The sequence below is a fragment of the Pistacia vera genome, unplaced genomic scaffold (genome assembly GCF_008641045.1).
Source record: "Pistacia vera cultivar Batoury unplaced genomic scaffold, PisVer_v2 Contig212, whole genome shotgun sequence".
NCBI lineage: Eukaryota > Viridiplantae > Streptophyta > Magnoliopsida > Sapindales > Anacardiaceae > Pistacia > Pistacia vera.
Genome location: NW_022196016.1, coordinates 1,941,556 through 1,958,849, shown reverse-complemented (window position 1 = coordinate 1,958,849; position 17,294 = coordinate 1,941,556). Strand labels below are relative to the sequence as shown.

Genomic DNA, 17,294 nt, shown 5'->3' with positions numbered 1-17,294 from the left:
CCAAGAGCGGTACTCAACTGATCCTTTCGCCTACTTCATCCCAATGAAGGGGACCTACACCGTCTACCATACAAAGCCTCGTAAGGCGCATTCTAATTGTAGACTGATAACTGTTGTTGTAGGCAAATTCCACTAATGGTAACATCTCATGCCAGGATACTCTATAATCCATGCAACAGGCCCTCAACATATCCTCGAGCACCTGATTCGTTCTCTCGGTTTGGCCATCTGTCTGAGGATGATAGGCAGTACTGAATGCTAAACGGGTACCCAACTCCTCTGTAAACTTGTCCAGAAGGCTGAAACAAATCTGGAATCTTTATCTGATACTTAGTCTTGGGCACACCATGCAATCTGACTATCTCCTGAGGAAATCTGAGCCAACTGATCTGTAGTGGTACTTTCCTTTACTGGAAGAAAATGGGCTGACTTGGTTACCTATCCACAATCACCCATATGGCATTACACCCTTTCTGCACCTCTGGGAAGTCCCGTGATAAAATCCATTGAAACGCTCTCCCATTTCCACTCTGGATACTCAATGGCTGAAGCAACCCTGACGGCCGTTGATGTTTGCTTTCACCTGCTGACAAGTTAGACATTTAGCCACAAACTCTGCAATGTCTTTCTTCTACCTGACCACCAATAGCCTTTCTTATATCCTGATACATCTTGGTTGCTCCCGGATGAGGGGTGTACGGTGTGTCATGAGCCTCCATAGAATTTTCTGATTCAACTCCTCATTTGGAGGAATGCACAACCGATTTCTGAAATAGAGGACACATCTCTCACAAAGAACTCTGCTGTCTTGCCCTCACGCACTTGCTGAACTGTTTTCTGACACCACTCATCTGCCACTTGCTTTTCTCTAATTTCCTCTAGTAAAAGGGACTGTACCTCTGGTGGCAATTCTTCCCGGAACCACTTCAATCTGCTCCTTAGACAATTCTTCTATTAACTTTTCTGCCTGGTAAGCCGGAAAACATGGGCTTTTCTACTCAAGGCATCGGCTACTACATTGGCTTTCCCGGTTGGTACTTGATTCACAATCATAATCCTTGACCAGCTCTAACCACCTTCTCTGCCTCATATTTAACTCTTTTAGAGTGAAGAAGTACTTAGACTCTTGTGTGATCGGTGTAGATATTACTTTTTACACCATAAGGTAGTGCCTCCAAATCTTTAAGGCAAAGACCACGGCTGCTAATTCTAAGTCATGGTAGGGTATCTGGTCTCGTACTCTTTCAATTGACGAGAAGCATAGCTATAACCCTACCTAACTGCATCAGCACGGCGCCAAGTCCCTGCAAGAGAGCGTCTGTATAAATGTCATAATCTACATCCTGCGGTAACACTAGTACAGGAGTTGATGTTAACCTTTCTTAACTCTTGAAAGCTTTCTTCACATGCTGCTGACCAGACAAAGGAGTCTTCTGTTTGGTAAGAGCTGTCAACGGTTTAGCCAACTGGGCGACTCCGACAAATCATCGGTAGTAACCTGCTAAGCCTAAGAAACTCCTGATTTCTTTCACTGTTCTCGGCTTCTTGCCATTCCAGGATTGCCTGCACTTTCACTCGGATCTACGAAATCCCTTCCTTCGACACGTATGACCAGGAATATCACTTGATTAGCCAAACTCACACTTGGAAAATTTAACACAACTTCTTTTCTCTCAGCCGTTGCAATCTAATCTCAAGTGTTTCTCATCGTCTTCTCTGACTTTGAGTAATCGAATGTCGTCGATAAAGACAACAATGTACTGGTCCAAATACTCATGGAATACCCTGTTCATCAAGTCCATAAAAACTGCTGGGGCATTAGTCAAGCCAAAGGCATCACTACAAATTCATAATGCCCATATCTTGTACGAAAGGCAGTCTTAGCACATCTTGCTCAACCACTCTTACCTGTGATACCGGACCTCAAATCATTTTGGAGAACACTGCCGCTTCCTTTCAACTGATCAAAAAGGTCATCTATCTGGGTAGCGGGTACTTATTCTTCACTGTAACTTTATTCAACTCTTTATAATCAATACACTCCTTAGTGATCCATCCTTCTTCTTCAAAACGGATTGGAGCTCCCCAGGAGAATGACTTGGTCGGATAACCTTTATCTAAAAGCTCTTGGAGTTGCTTCTTTAATTCTTGGAGCTCAACTGGGGCCATTCGATAAGGGGCTTTAGATATTGGTGCTGTCTCTAGTGCTAGTTCGATACAAATTCTACCTCCCTCTCTGAAGGCAAACCCGGTAACTCTTCCGGAAACACATCTAGAAAGTCTTGAACTACTGGCACCTCTGCTCATCTCTAACTGTGGAACCACCATCTGCACTACATGGGCATATATCCCGAACACCCCTTCACATCTTCCTGGCTTTCACGCTACTAATCAGCATGCTCAACTGATGGCCTTCTCCAAACATCTCCACTATCGAGGTTAAACCTCGCCTTTTTTTTCCGACAGTCAATCTCTACTCCATCTTCTCCGGAAGTCCATACAGACCCATCACTCAAATCGGGCATATAGAAACTATTTCCCGGTTACTCTCTACCCTGGATCACTAGGACTCTCTTAACAAGATCTCTTGAGTCACAACACTAACCCCATCGGTAGTTCTATCTTACATGGGTTGAATCGTTCTAGTAGGTTTCAAACCTAATCTCTCAAGCATCCCATAAGATATGCGACTGATAGGCTGATCAATTAAAGCATATAAGGGCTGATGAAATAATAACTGACCAGTAACGCTGATGGAGGCCTCTGCTTCCCCCTGTGCCACAGTAAAAACTCTGGCATTTGCAGTACCTCCTGAACCTGAGTGGTTGGTGGAAGAGGAGCTTTACAATCTCTCATCATGTGCCCTGGCTGTCGGCACCTATAACACACTCTCTGATCCCTCAGACATTCTCGGTGATTCCTCCCACATAGGGCAAAGAGGAAACCCTTCCGTCCAGGTGCTATTCTTCCATCTTTCTATTCTATCTATACTGAAACTTCTTCTTCTGATTCTTCATGTCTTTACCTTAACCCTCATGTTCTTCCTGGAGCGTGAGGGAGCTCCTTCGTCCTCGGAGGATCCTATGGGGTATTTTCAAAAATCTCCGTCTTCATGTCTGCCTCGACTATCATGCAGGAGGGTGGGCTTGTCATATATCCGGGTATCTCTTAGGGCCAATGCACAATATACATCTCCCGAGTGGTAGTACTATATACTGGTGCAAACCTTGATTATCTCAGACTGACTTCCTCATCTCCTCGCTACCCTCATCTTTGGTAAAGGCTGAACATTGTGTGACTTTGTATATTGGTTCTTTTTTGTAGTATCTCAGTTCGGGGGTGCTAATTTCCTATCTTGCTTCCTGTCCGGCCACTGATTCGTCATTACTGTCGTCCGTATGAGTTTCTTCCATTAATTCCCACCAAATTCGGGCATCACCCGAAACAAAACTCGCATACAGGATCTTCTCCCGTCTGACATGGGAAATAAACCGTGGCTCGTTCTACTGACCCAAGCACTCTTCTGCTATTACTGGATCTGTAGTACCTTAAACTCTGAGGGTTGATGTGACTAGAAGACCGTAAATCGGTTAACTCTGTTCTGTACTGGGGGAGGTACGTTGCCTCCTTCGCATTTGTAACTGGCGGTACCTGTACGGGGGGTACAACTCTCCCCTGAGTTTCTGCCATAACTTGTTGTACAATTCCCGGATTCTAGCTTCATCCAAGGGAGGGGACGTAGACTCTGGTGGGTTAGAAGTTCTCCTTCATTTCACCACACCCTTACCGCGATTTTCGATAACTACGCCTCATCTACAAAATGATCACACTAATGAACTCAGAAACAATTACTGTAAGGAAAGAATTACTCACACAGTCGGTTTAGGACGTCGTGGCGATGAGATAGTACACTGTTCAATCCCAAAATCTTTGCTCTGATACCAAAAATGTAGCATCTGCTGAAAACTAGTACAATGCATGCATAATAACATGTAAAATTGGGCCCCAAAAATTTCTTTTATATAATTCATATGTCTTTTATACACAAAGAGTACTGTTTACAAAAATTTGTGTTTAAAAGCAAAACAGGGGAAACAGTGTAGCTATTCCTCTTCGCTTGTCGACGCCCCTCTGACTGCATCATCACCTAGATCCTGCATCCCAAAGGAAAATAACGGGGTGAGCACAAAATAATGCTCAGTAAGTAAAACCTCTAACTGTCTGTCCCCGTGTATAACTCTTAATTCTTTCTTTTTCTAATTCTGTTTCTGTTTCTGTTTCTACTAAATACCATGGCCTCATCTTACGGAGGTACTGCCGAATGGCGTTCACACAGCACCATCACACTCTCCATGACTACGGGTGGAATTCACACAATACCAACCCGTTCTTAGTGACTACCGAGTGGGGATCACAAAGCACCTACTCGGTTTTCCTAACTATCGGGTGGAGACCACTTAGCATACTCGTTTCTCATGACCTTTGGGTAACGATCACCAAGCATTAACCCGTCTCTAGTCATTGTCGGGTGATGATCACAAAGCATCAACCCGCTTCTACTAAATGTTGGATGATGATCACAAAGCATCAACCCACTTTTCAACAACTAACCGGATAGTGGTCACAAAGCATCTACCCATTTCTACTACTCATCGTGGTGACGATCACAAAGCATAACCCATCTATTCTACTCTTCTAATTCACTCTATTCTAGCATTTTTCATTCTCTTACTCTTAGAGTAGTTGCATCACCAAGCTCTCTACTCATAGGGTAATTGCATACACAAGTTTCCTACCTTTCTTAGGTCACTTTTCAATGCACAATTAGTGCCTATGGATGGTTCATCTCCACTAATGATATGAAATGCCAACATGCAATGTTGCAAGAATTAAGGTTCACTACTCATACTCAAACCTCTATAGGCATTTCATCAAAAACTCATGTGCACTATAAAACTCTATTATAGCAATGATTCTAAAACTTTTTCTAACCATCCAAAATGGAAAAACCCCCTTCACAAAACATAAAACCTGTCAAATAAAACACTTCCAAAAAGGGATCCATAACACCCTTCAATTTCATCTCAAACTACCTTTCCCCAACCCAACATCATTTCTCATATTTGCAAAGAATAAACAATACAAGGCATAGAAATCTCTATTTAAGCCTTCATACATGGCATATCAATGTATATCACATACAACATCATTTCTATCAAAAACCCTAATCACAGAAAATTCTTAAATCTCAACTTGGGTTGGGGTTTACTTACCTTGTTATGGAGAGACTTCACCAACTCTTCCTTTCACTAGTTTTGCTTGATTTTTCTCTACTCTTAACCAAAATAACAAAACCTTCAACTTCAACGAACTAAAACTCACAAATCACACAACTTAAGTAGGAATCCTTACTTAGGAAGCTTTAGGTTGCTTTTCTACCCCAAATCATTCAAAACCCCTTGGAATCCTTGATCAAAGAAAAGAGAAGTTGAGAGGAACAAAAGATGGAGAGTTGCGTTTTGAGAAGAAGAATGAGGGTTTGCTAAACCCTTAATTCCTTTTAATGAAATATACCAAAGCATTCCCATTTTGCTTACTCTCTTTGGGAATTCCATCTGTATCCTTTGATTCATTACAAACTCACCCCATATCAACATATTCTCCATGAAAAATCCTTACAATACTCCCCACTTTCCTGCTAATTAGGGGTAGAATGGTCAAATTGCCCTTAGGGAGAAAATATCTAAACTCAACAACACATTTTAAACGGTCTGTCGCCGCGGCGAAGCACTTCTGTCGCCGCGGCGAAACTGTCCAGAGAGTTTCTCCGTGGTTTCAACCCATCTTCGCCGCGGCGAAGATTCTCCTTCGCCCCGGCGAAGCTTGGCACACTAAACTTCTTCTATTTTCAACCAATTTCAGGGCAAGCATTCAACACAACACTCAATCAAACAATATTACCAAAACCAACTCAAATAAGAGCGAAAGAAGCAACAATAACTACGTACCTCATGTGGGGCGTTACATGAAGTAGGAAGATTATGGTTGGGTTTAACCAAGTGTAAATGTTAGTATTCAAGAGAGCATATTGTTATGCCAAAATTTAATATATCACTTGGTCATGTTAGTTCCATGAGAGAGAAATGGCCTTCAGTGCTTGGTTCTAGTTACTTGAACCTTTACTACTTCTTGAAATGCACATGGAAATGTTAGAGAAGAATTGCAAGTTAAAGTGTTATTTTGATATGGCAATTGTGATAGTAGAGAATGGTAGAATATGTCATGACATACTATTATGCCATAATGAATTTCCAAGTTGTATTTGTGAACTTGGAAAGGATATTAAAGAATGGGCTTGATCATGCATATCTTGTGCACATGATTATATATATAGCCTTGATTTAGTAAATGAGAATATGAAAGAATATGTTAGCAAAGAATGAGAAAAAGAAAGAAAAGAAAATGGCTTATAGATTCTTTTTAAGCTAACATGCAATTATATATATTTTCTCATTTACTAAAGAATACAAGTGGAGAATTTCCATAGTTTGGAAATTCATGTTGAAATGTGTATAGTATCTCTTTCTACAGCATGCTATGTTTAAGGTTGTTGTGATGGAGAACCCATAAGTGTCAGAGATGCCCACATGCACACCGTCATTAGTGAGCGGCATCAGCAGAGAGATACAGTATTTGTACAGGTCGTTAGTAGTGTATATGGATGAGGACTATACCCAGCAGAGCATACCTACATGCACGCCGCCATCAGTGAGCGGCCACAACAGAGAAATACAACATTTGTACAGTCCGTCAGCAATGCATGTAGATGAGGACTGTACCCACTCACATGATCAGGGTTCCAAATCCATGCATTAACCTAGTCCGATCGACAAACCAGAATAGAAGAAAGAAAAGAAAAGAAAGAGATACAACATAAGAGACAGATAATAGAAAAGAAAAGAAAGTTATTATTCTACATATGTATTATGCTACTAACATGATTCAGTACTTCTTATGTGCTCGACGATATACAGTTTTATTCATTGGCTTTGCACGTTGATAAGTAGCAAATCAGAGTATCAGAAAAGAATGCAGAATATCATAAAAGAATGAAGAATATTAGCAAGGATTTAAGTGAGAAAAGGAAAATCAAAACATGAGTAACGGAGGAAGAACAGTAATGTAGTTTGGTTTACTTACTGAGCAATTAGTTCTCACTCCATTATTTCTACTGTTTTGTAGGTACTAGATGATTTACGGTCAGATGGGACATCAAGAAGCAGAGGAGCTTGGCAACACTATTCAAGACTACCTTGTACTATCATTTATTTTGTACATATGTTTATAAGATTTAAAATTAAAATTTTCAGATTTTACATTATATACCTCTATGTATATATATGTTTACAAAGTTATTTAGTGGATTTTATCATATATTTCTTAAAGAATTACTAGCTAGAGAGTATATTACACCGCCACTCCAAATGGAATTGGAATCGTCAGAAGCTTGTAAAAAGACTCCATGGAATGTTACAACAAGGCGATGTCTGATGAACAATTTTACAACCTCGCAAGTGCATGAATCGCTATTGTAGTCTAGTGTGCAAAAGCAAGGGTCGATCCCACATAGATTTGTAAGCACTCAATTAATCCTAATACACTATGCCTTAATTAAACAAATAAAATAAACAAAATTCTAAACAAAGAAATTAAACTAATTACTAAAGGAGCAAAATAAATTCTTAACCAGCTAAATTAAATAACACAATTAAAAATTAACTGAAAACCAATGCAAGAAAAACCTAGGTATCCAATTTCACCATAACAATCCGATTATCTACTAATAACTAATTTATTGCCCTCTCAATCCAATTCCTAGGATTCATTTTTCCATCATTATAATATTACCGTTTGATGTTCGGTTTTAACCAAGTATTCTTATCCATTAAACTCACTAGGGTGTTTAGTAAAGCCTAACAATCAAGAACCCATTAAGAACAAGAAGTACTAAAAAATATGAACCATATTGTATCTAGCCTGATGTTTGTCTCAACACAATCCAATCATTCAAGGTTTGCATATGATGTTTACCTTACCTTGTCTCAAACAATCAATTGTTTTGTATTTTAATGTTAGCATATGATGTTTACCATACTTATTTCATACAAAACATCAAGATAGAATTAAGTGCAATGAATGTAACTAGAAATATATTGAATCAATAGAACAATAAAATTAATCAAAGCATAAAACCTTAATGTTAGGTTACATCGGATCCCTAGAAAAGAAATTAGTTACACATAAACATAGAGAAATCAAACCTTAAAACCTTCAACAACCCTAGGTAAGATCTGCTCTCCTTGCTTCCAATTCTCTCCAAGTTTTTTTTGCTCTCCAAAAAATACCTAAAGACATCCTTCTATAGTGCTAGTATTGTGGGAAAGTAATGGGAAAAATCCTATACAAAATAGGAGAATAAAATTCGGATTATTCTTAACTTGAGTCCTTGTAGAATTAGGATTCCTATGCTAACCCTTTGGTACTAAAACAAGAATATCTTTCTCTAGAAATCTCGGAATAACAAATTGTAAAATTCTAAGTAAACTAGGCTTCCAAAGCTTTACAAAATATGTGGAACAGATTCCAGTTCGTTCTGAGGAATTTATGGTAGCTTGGCAAAGTTTCTGTTTTCTATCTGTTTCTTCTTAACAGCTGCTGTTGGAAAATTGTGCACCGAAAGACTTCCACTTTTTAGCATGAAAAACTCTGAATCTGACAAAGCCATAAACATATTAATTGTAGCTATTTGAATCATATTTCCAATGGTCGAAGAAAGATCCAAATATGAGGTGTTTAGTTCAAGTTATCGTAGCAATACTAAGGCATGTTCCAAAACCCGCATTTGCTTGTCTTCTATGCACTAAAGTAACTTTTGGATCAACGTTTAACCATCTTCCATATTTAACTGGATCATGACCAAAACTTAAATGTTATAGAGTTATCTCTTAGCTTTCAAACGCCACTGAAATCATGTCAATCAGAGTTGTGTGGAAAGTTACACCCATTTTAGTGCAGCGTGTTCACTCACGCCACGACACAAAAATCCTCTGCCGCGAACAATCTTCAAAAATTCATAACTTCTTCGTTTGAGCTCCGATTCTCAAACCGTTTGTTCCTACACTATTCTGATTCTTTCTTCTTTAATGTACATGCTTGAAATCCTCATTTCAGCACCTAAATACCTGAAAATTCACAAACATACCTAACTAACACACAAACATTCACACATAAAATAAAAATAAAACAAAAATTTTCCAAAATAATTCATAGAAGCATTTGAGAAATAGCATACACACACAACATAGAGAACAATCAAACATCACGTCAAATCTAGGAACATACTAAACATCAATCTCATCTATGTTCTCAACTCTCTAATATCCATCAATCCACAATCTGTAAATCCTAACACCAGAAATAATTTCATATGCAACATCCATAGAAAAAAATTGCTCCCAATAATTATGAAATATGAATAAAATTCTATAACTACAAACTCCATAGGCCTACTTTTCTAACCACTCTCCACTAATGTAGAACAATCACACAACTTTAGATCATTAGGACTTTATTGAGCTTGTAACGTTTAGGCTAGGGTATTGGCTTATGAAAGAACAGAAAGGAATCAAACAAAATAAGAGGATTAATCTTACTTATTTATTGCAACATAATTGCTCAAAACATATCACATTCTCACTGGACTTCCCAAACCTTTGTTGCGTCTCTCTTCCTAACCACATTTGCATTTACCCACTTTCCATACTTGATTCATTAATTTTTTTTTTCTTTTTTTTTTTGAACAATAGTTAGGAAGCATGGATATTACAATCATTCCCCTTATTACCTTGATATTCACAATACACCATGACCCCTAGCCCATTCTTTTGAGTACTCTTCAAAATTTTGATTAAAAAAATCTAAGCCACACACAAACATTCTCACTTTGCATAGATTAAGATTAAATCCTCTTAAAAATCATGGGTAGAGTAGTGTATTTAAGGGTTAAAAGGGTATGTTATTGTAAGAAAATCAAGGCTAATATAAATTCAATATTGGCATAAAAGGGTGACAAGAGATAATAAAATATAGGGTTGGCTTGAAAGGCACAAATGGCCCAAAGATGGCCTAAGTCATTTCTTCAGTCATGTGTCATCTAGGATTTTGCCTCAAGTGGTCATCAAATAGGTTCTAGAGTTTGGGGATCTCAAAAATGTCATAGGATAGTCACACACAAAACATCCCTAAATGCTAGAACTAACCCACCTTACAAGCCACATTCATGAGAGTCTCAAACTTAAGCAAAACCAACATCTAGAATTTTTCCTAAACTAAAGTAAAATTTGACTTGACTCAATTAAAAATAAAATAAAAACACACCAAATCTCATGAAAATTGCCAAAAAAATAAAAAAATTCACAAAAAGTAAGAAAATTCACGAAAATTAAGAAATTTAGGAAAAGGGAACTTCCCCACCCCCAACCTAAAACCTACATTGTCCTCAATGTAACAATTAGAAAGAAAAAGCAGAGAAGGAAAGAGAAGTTACCCCCCTTAGAGACATCGTAAAAATCCGTGTGGCGCCGCGACACAATTTCCATCACGCCATGACATCAAGTTGCTACCCAAATTTTGTTTTTACTCTTCATTGCTATGCCACGACATAAATATTTTGAGCAGAGGTGCGAAGCTCTTTTCCTACGAAATGAATAAACCATAAAATACAAAAAAGAACTACATTACTCTAACTCATCCAACCATACTTAAAAAAAAAAAAAAATACATCTACAAATTTGACAATGAAAACACTAAAGACATTTGAAAAACAAAAGAAAATATAACATAAATTAAATTAACATAAAGTTCAAAGTAAAAAGTTGGGTTGCCTCCCAAGAATCACTTTATTTAACGTCTAGGCTAGACAGAATGCGCAGTCTATGGATCCCTCATATTCATGTAGTCCACCAGTTCAACTGGAGGAAGGCTTTCTAAGTATGGCTTTAAGCGATGCCCATTCACTTTGAATCTTCCTTAATTCTTTAAATTCTCTATCTCCACTGCCCCATGAGGAAACACTTGATGCACTTTGAATTCTCCTAGCCACCGAGACTTCAATTTTCTTGGAAAAAGATGCAAACGTGACTCATGAAGCAATACATTCATACCTGGTTGGAATTCTTTGCATTGTATTTCCTTGTCGTGGTAGAGCTTAGTTCTTTCTTTGTAGATTCTTGCATTCTCGTACGCTTCATTCCTAAGCTCCTCCAACTCATTTAATTGCATCTTCCTCATTTCTCCAACTTTATCCATGTCAAAATTTAACCACTTAATTTCCCAATATGCTCTCTGCTCCAATTCCATCGGTAAGTGACATGCCTTTCCAAAAACTAGCCTATATGGACTCATTCCAATTGGAGTTTTAAACGCAGTTTTGTAAGCCCACAAAGCATCATTCAATTTCAATGCCCAATCCTTCCTAGACATGCTCACCATCCTTTCCAGAATTGCCTTTATCTATTTATTACTCACTTCTAGTAGCTCTAGGGGAACCATACCTTGTGAAAATCATATCCTTCAAAAAGCTAAGCACAACCTTACTATCGTTAGTTTTTGTGGCAATTGCCTTAATCCATTTAGAAACATAATCTACAGCAACAAGTATGTAAGTATAACCAAAAGTTCAGGAAGGAACCCATGAAATCTATACCCCATACATTGAACAATTCCACCACCAAATTAGTGGTGTGCGGCATCTCATTCCTCTTGCTTATATTACCTGATCTTTGGCATTTACCACACCTAGCACAAAAAGCAAAAGCATCTTTAAACAATGTTGGCCAATAAAAACTGGATTGCAATACCTTAAGTGCTGTTTCTTTTCTACCAAAGTGCCTTGCACAATGTAGCTCATGACTGCTGCTCAATTTCTGGAACACAAAGCCTTATTATCTGATCCAGACAATGCTTGAACAAATATGGGTCATCCCAAAAATAATGCTTCACTATGGATAAGAATCTCTTATTTTCCTGAAAAGTCAAATCAAGTCTAATAACACCACTACCAAGATAATTAACAATAACAGCATACCAAGGCTCTTTTTCGTGGATGGAAAAGAGTTGTTCATCAGGAAAAGCTTTGTTTCTCCTTATTGATTACACTCTTCACGGTCTATAGTCTCCACAAGACGAGACAAGTGATCAGCCACCACATTTTTGCTTCCCTTCTTATCCCTGATTATCAAATCAAATTGTTGCAATAATAATATCCATCTAATCAACCGAGGCTTAGCATCCTTTTTAGTCAACAAATATTTCAAAGCAGCATGATCAAAATAAATAATTACTTTAGAGCCTATCAAATAAGAACGAAATTTCTCTAAAGCAAACACTACAGCCAAAAATTCTTTCTCAGTGGTGGAGTAATTTATTTGTGCATCATTCAAAGTCCAAATAGCATAATGAATAACATGATGTATCTTACCTACACGTTGTCCCAAAACTGCACCTAAAGCATAGTCTGAAGCATCACACATCAACTTAAACAGAAGCGACCAATCGGGTGACATAATAATAAGAGCAGATGTTAATTCTTCTTTCAAAGTATTAAAAGCATTAAGCCTCTCATCATTGAAATCAAATGTTGCTTCCTTAGCTAAGAGGTTACACAAAGGCCTACTACTTTTTGAAAAATCCTTTATAAACCCTTATAGAAACCCGCATGACCAAGAAAACTACGTACACCTTTCACAAAAGTGGGTGGCGGCAATTTAGCAATCAAATCAATTTAGCCTTATCTACTTCAATACCTTTATTAGAAACTACATGTCCTAAAACAGTTCCTTGCTTTACCATGAAATGGCTTTTCTCCCAACTCAAAGTTAAGTTTGTTTCTACGTATCTTTTCAAGACTAAGGTTAAATTACTAAGGTAGTTATCAAATGAAGATCCAAACACAGAAAAATCATCCATAAATACCTCAATAATTTTTTCAATCATATAGAAAAATGGACATCATACACCTTTGAATTGTGGTTAGGGCATTGCATAATCCAAATCGTATCCTCCTATATGCAAAAGTTTCGAACAGACATGTGAATGTCATCTTCTCTTGTCATGCAATTCAAATAGGCAGATTATTATTGGAAGATTTGAAGACCTATTGCACGAAAGTTACAGTTGACACACCACTTTCCTATTTTATTTTAGGACTTTATTTTATTTTCAATTAATCAGAATCAGATTAGGATAAATGTTATTTTAGGATATTAGAATATTTTTAGGAGATTTAGTAGAATTCAAATACTTGATTTGGATATCTTTAAGAGAGAGAGAGAGAAATTAGATTGGGAGAGAACACACATGCCTCTCTTCCTCTCTTTTGGAATTTTCTCTTCTGATTTCCGTGATAGCCATGAGCGGCTAATTTTCATAACTTGGTTGAAGGAAACGGAGGCCTCGAAATTAATAAACTGTGAGATCTAATCTGTTTGTTTTAGTGTTCAATATATGTTTTGAGTATTGGATGTTCTTCCATGCTATTTTCATGATTGTTTCATTTAGTTACTAGGAGGCCTACTAGATTATTATTTGTTGCAATCTATTGCTTAATTAGATATCAAATCCGTAATTGTGAGTAAATAAGAGTTAAGAATTTGCTGCGTTAGGAATTATTAATTCTTAAGAACACTCGACTGAATTAAATATAACCGCTTGTGTTTGTGTTGTTCAGCTTCATCGATCTCTTTAGCCCTTAAGGCTGCCACTAGATTAAACCTTTAGCACTTGTCTAGGGTTGTTTAGTAGTAAGATTAATTAGATCGCTTGTTTCCTAATTAACTACAACTAAGGAAGATATGAAAATAGTTCCAACGGTGAATACTCAAAGTAACAATTGATATATGCTTGCATCGATGATCAATTGAAAGATTCCGATGTTGGATGTTGACTTAGACCAAGGTTTGTTATTTTGATTGATTTCGGTAATTTAACTTGAATTGTTTTTCCTAAAGTGTTTCCGTTTTAACTCAGCCCCTTCCCCCCCCCCCCCCCCCCCCCCCCCCCCGCCTTGTTCACATAACATAAGACTCGGCTAGACACTCTCCGTAGGAACGATCCTTACTCACACTACTACATGTGTTTTTAGGTTTTAATCTTGGTTGCCTACGACAGCACACCAGAAAGTCAAATGATCCTTTGAAGGTATTCCATGAAAAGATGGAAGCATTTGAAAGTGAATATTTTTAAGCTAATAATTTCTTGCTGCATCATTAAGAACTATGCATGATGGCGATGTTCCAGTGGTAGGACGTGTGTAGTCCTTCATGGGTTGAGGTAACTCAGTCATCTTTTCTTCAATCTTTGAACTTGATTATGATTATTCTTCAAAAGTATCTAGATCCTTCCTCTTTCTGCCAATTAAATCAACTCTATTGACATGTGGAAATAATTCTTCTTCCAATGACCGACGACCTTGCATTCACTAACTAAAAACAAAAAAGACAACAAAAAGAAAAAGGAAACCTAGACAAAAATAAAGCAAAAATTAAAAAATTAAAGCGCATGTTATCAGAGAAAACTAAGTAACTTAAATCAAATCCCAGGCAACGGCGCCAAAAACTTGATGAACAATTTTACAACCTCGCAAGTAGAGATGGGCCTTTGCGACTTGGTCGAAAAACCCAGCCCCAAAACCCGGTCCTTGGAGGCCTGGTACCAAAACGGGACTAGGCCTAAGGAGGAGGGCTCGGTCCCTCCACTAGGCCCTCCTCCAAGGCCTGGGCCTGGGCCCAAATTTTTTTGCACTTTTTCTTTTTAGTCCTTTGTATAATTACTAAAACCCTCTATAAATTTTAAAATAAACATAAATTGTAGGGTTTAAAATAAATTTTACAAAATTTATTAAAAAAAAAAAAAAAAATTATCGGTCAAACAACTTGTATGCACACGCACACTTTCACACATGATCAAGTGATCAACAAAGCATTTATCTCTTTGTTCTTTTTTTTCTTTTGGTGTTATTAAAATTCAATTCAATTTATTTAATGGGTTTGATTTTTTAAAATTAATTGTTGGTGAAGATTAGTTTGTATTGTTACGAAATCTCAAACAATTAATGTAATCCGATTGACTTCGATAAAATCTAAATTCATGGCTGCGTGATTATAAATAATCAACAAGAAATAATTAAGAATAATAATGAAAGAAGAATTTTATTAAGGTATTTATGATTACATTGAACTAATTTTTTTGTATCTTCTCCCACAGAGACAGGTTATGATAAGGTTTATATAACACCCATTTATATGATAGAGTTGAGGTAAGATTCAAATTAATAGAATTAGGAAGTTGCATGATCTTCGGTTACCTTAGATGAGATTCAAGTCAATCTGAATATCTTCCTTCCAGAACGAGCCAATCTAAGTACCTTTTTTTCTACTAATAGGGAATTATCGTCTTAGGATTTCTCGTATAATAATATAATTAGTGTTTGACATTGACTATATAAGAGATATTTTATCATGTAATGATTATCTCTGTCGTTTTTGGTTTTCTAGAGTTAATTACTTATAGGTCTTTATATCAGACTTTCTTATACACGGTAGGGCTCTGAGAATGAAAATGTCATCATGGTGACAACACGACACTTGTACATTTATACCCATTTATGAAATCTGATAGATTTCATGGGTATTCATTATTCAATAAGTGATTCAGAGGTGGCTTAGTTGGGCAAATTCAATTCAACAACTGTATAACTATGTTTTTAGTGTGCTTTTATAATGAACTCATGCCCCAAATTTTGCTCTATAAATCACAAGGTTCTGCTCCAGTTTCCTTATTAAACTAGTTGGTTTGGTTTTCCAAACGTTAGTTGCAGATTTTATGTATTATATCGTGCATATTAAGTCACAAGTAATTATATCGTCAACTTAGTGACATCAGAAGGCTTGTAATTGAATACCCAATGTTCTTCAATGGTGGAACCAACATGAAAGTGGATTCCCCATTGTAGCCCAAATGTCACGTGACATTTTATCTGTGCCGGTTTCTACAATTGCATCCAAGTCAACATTTTCAACGAGTGGTCGGATTGTTGAAGATAGAAGATGTTCTTTAACCGATGAGATGATTGAAGTGATAATGTGTTTACAGGATTGGACTCATGCAGAAAGAAGACTACAATAGCACCCTGAAGATCCCGAACTACTCAAACTCTTTAGGAATATAGATTTGAATGATGTAAATATTGTTGACAATGAAGATGAATAATTTAATTAAAAAAATTATTTAATTGTTTATTTATGAAGCGTGAATGTGTGAAATGTGAATATTACATTTATGTTAAAAATTAAAATTAACTATTAATTTATTGTTTTTTAAAATTAATTAAATTTTTAGAAACTTACTAATCTACCTATGAAAAATACTAAAAAACCCCTACAAATTTTATTTCGCCCCTAAAATATAAAAAAAGATTGGGGGGGGGGGGGGGGGGGGGGGGAATAAATTTTTCAGGCCCATAGGACCTGTCCTGGGCCATAAGACTAGTCCTAGGGACCGGTCCGGATCCTAATATTGCTAGGGCCTAGGACCGGTCCTAGGCCCATGAGCGATTGGTCCCATTTGGGACCAGTCCCAAAGGACCAATCCCAAATGGGCCCAGTCCCGGGCTGCTAGTCCCAAAAGACCAATCGCAAACGGGCCCAAGCCCGGGCTGCTTGGGATTGGTCCATGACCAGCTATACTCGCAAGTGCACGAATCTCTATTGTAGTCTAGTGTGCAAAAGTGAGGGTCGATCCCATAGAGATTTGTAAGCACTCAATTAATCCTAATGTACTATGCCTTAATTAAACAAATAAAATAAACAAAATTCTATACAAAGAAATTAAACTAATACTAAGGAAGCAAAAAAATTCTTAACCAACTGAATTAAATAACATAATTAAAAAAACTGAAATCAATGCAAGAAAAACCTAGGTATCCGATTTCACCATAACAATCTGATTCTCCGCTTTAACTAATTTATTGTCATCTCAATCCAATTCCTGGGTTCAATCTTCCATCATTATGATATTACCGTTTGAGTTTGGTTTAACAAAGTATTCTTAACCATTAAAATCACTAGGATGTTTAGTAAAGCCTAACAATCAAGACCATTAAAAACAAGTACTCAAAAATATGAGCATTGGTCCCATTTGGGACCAGTCCAAAGGACCAATCCCAAATGGGCCCAGTC

The 17,294-nt window shown here is 37.2% G+C and overlaps 1 pseudogene; it reads left to right on the top strand.

Annotated features, from left to right (window-relative positions):
* The window catches only part of LOC116129543, a 48,679-nt pseudogene that overhangs the window by 9,916 nt on the left and 21,469 nt on the right, over positions 1-17,294 (top strand).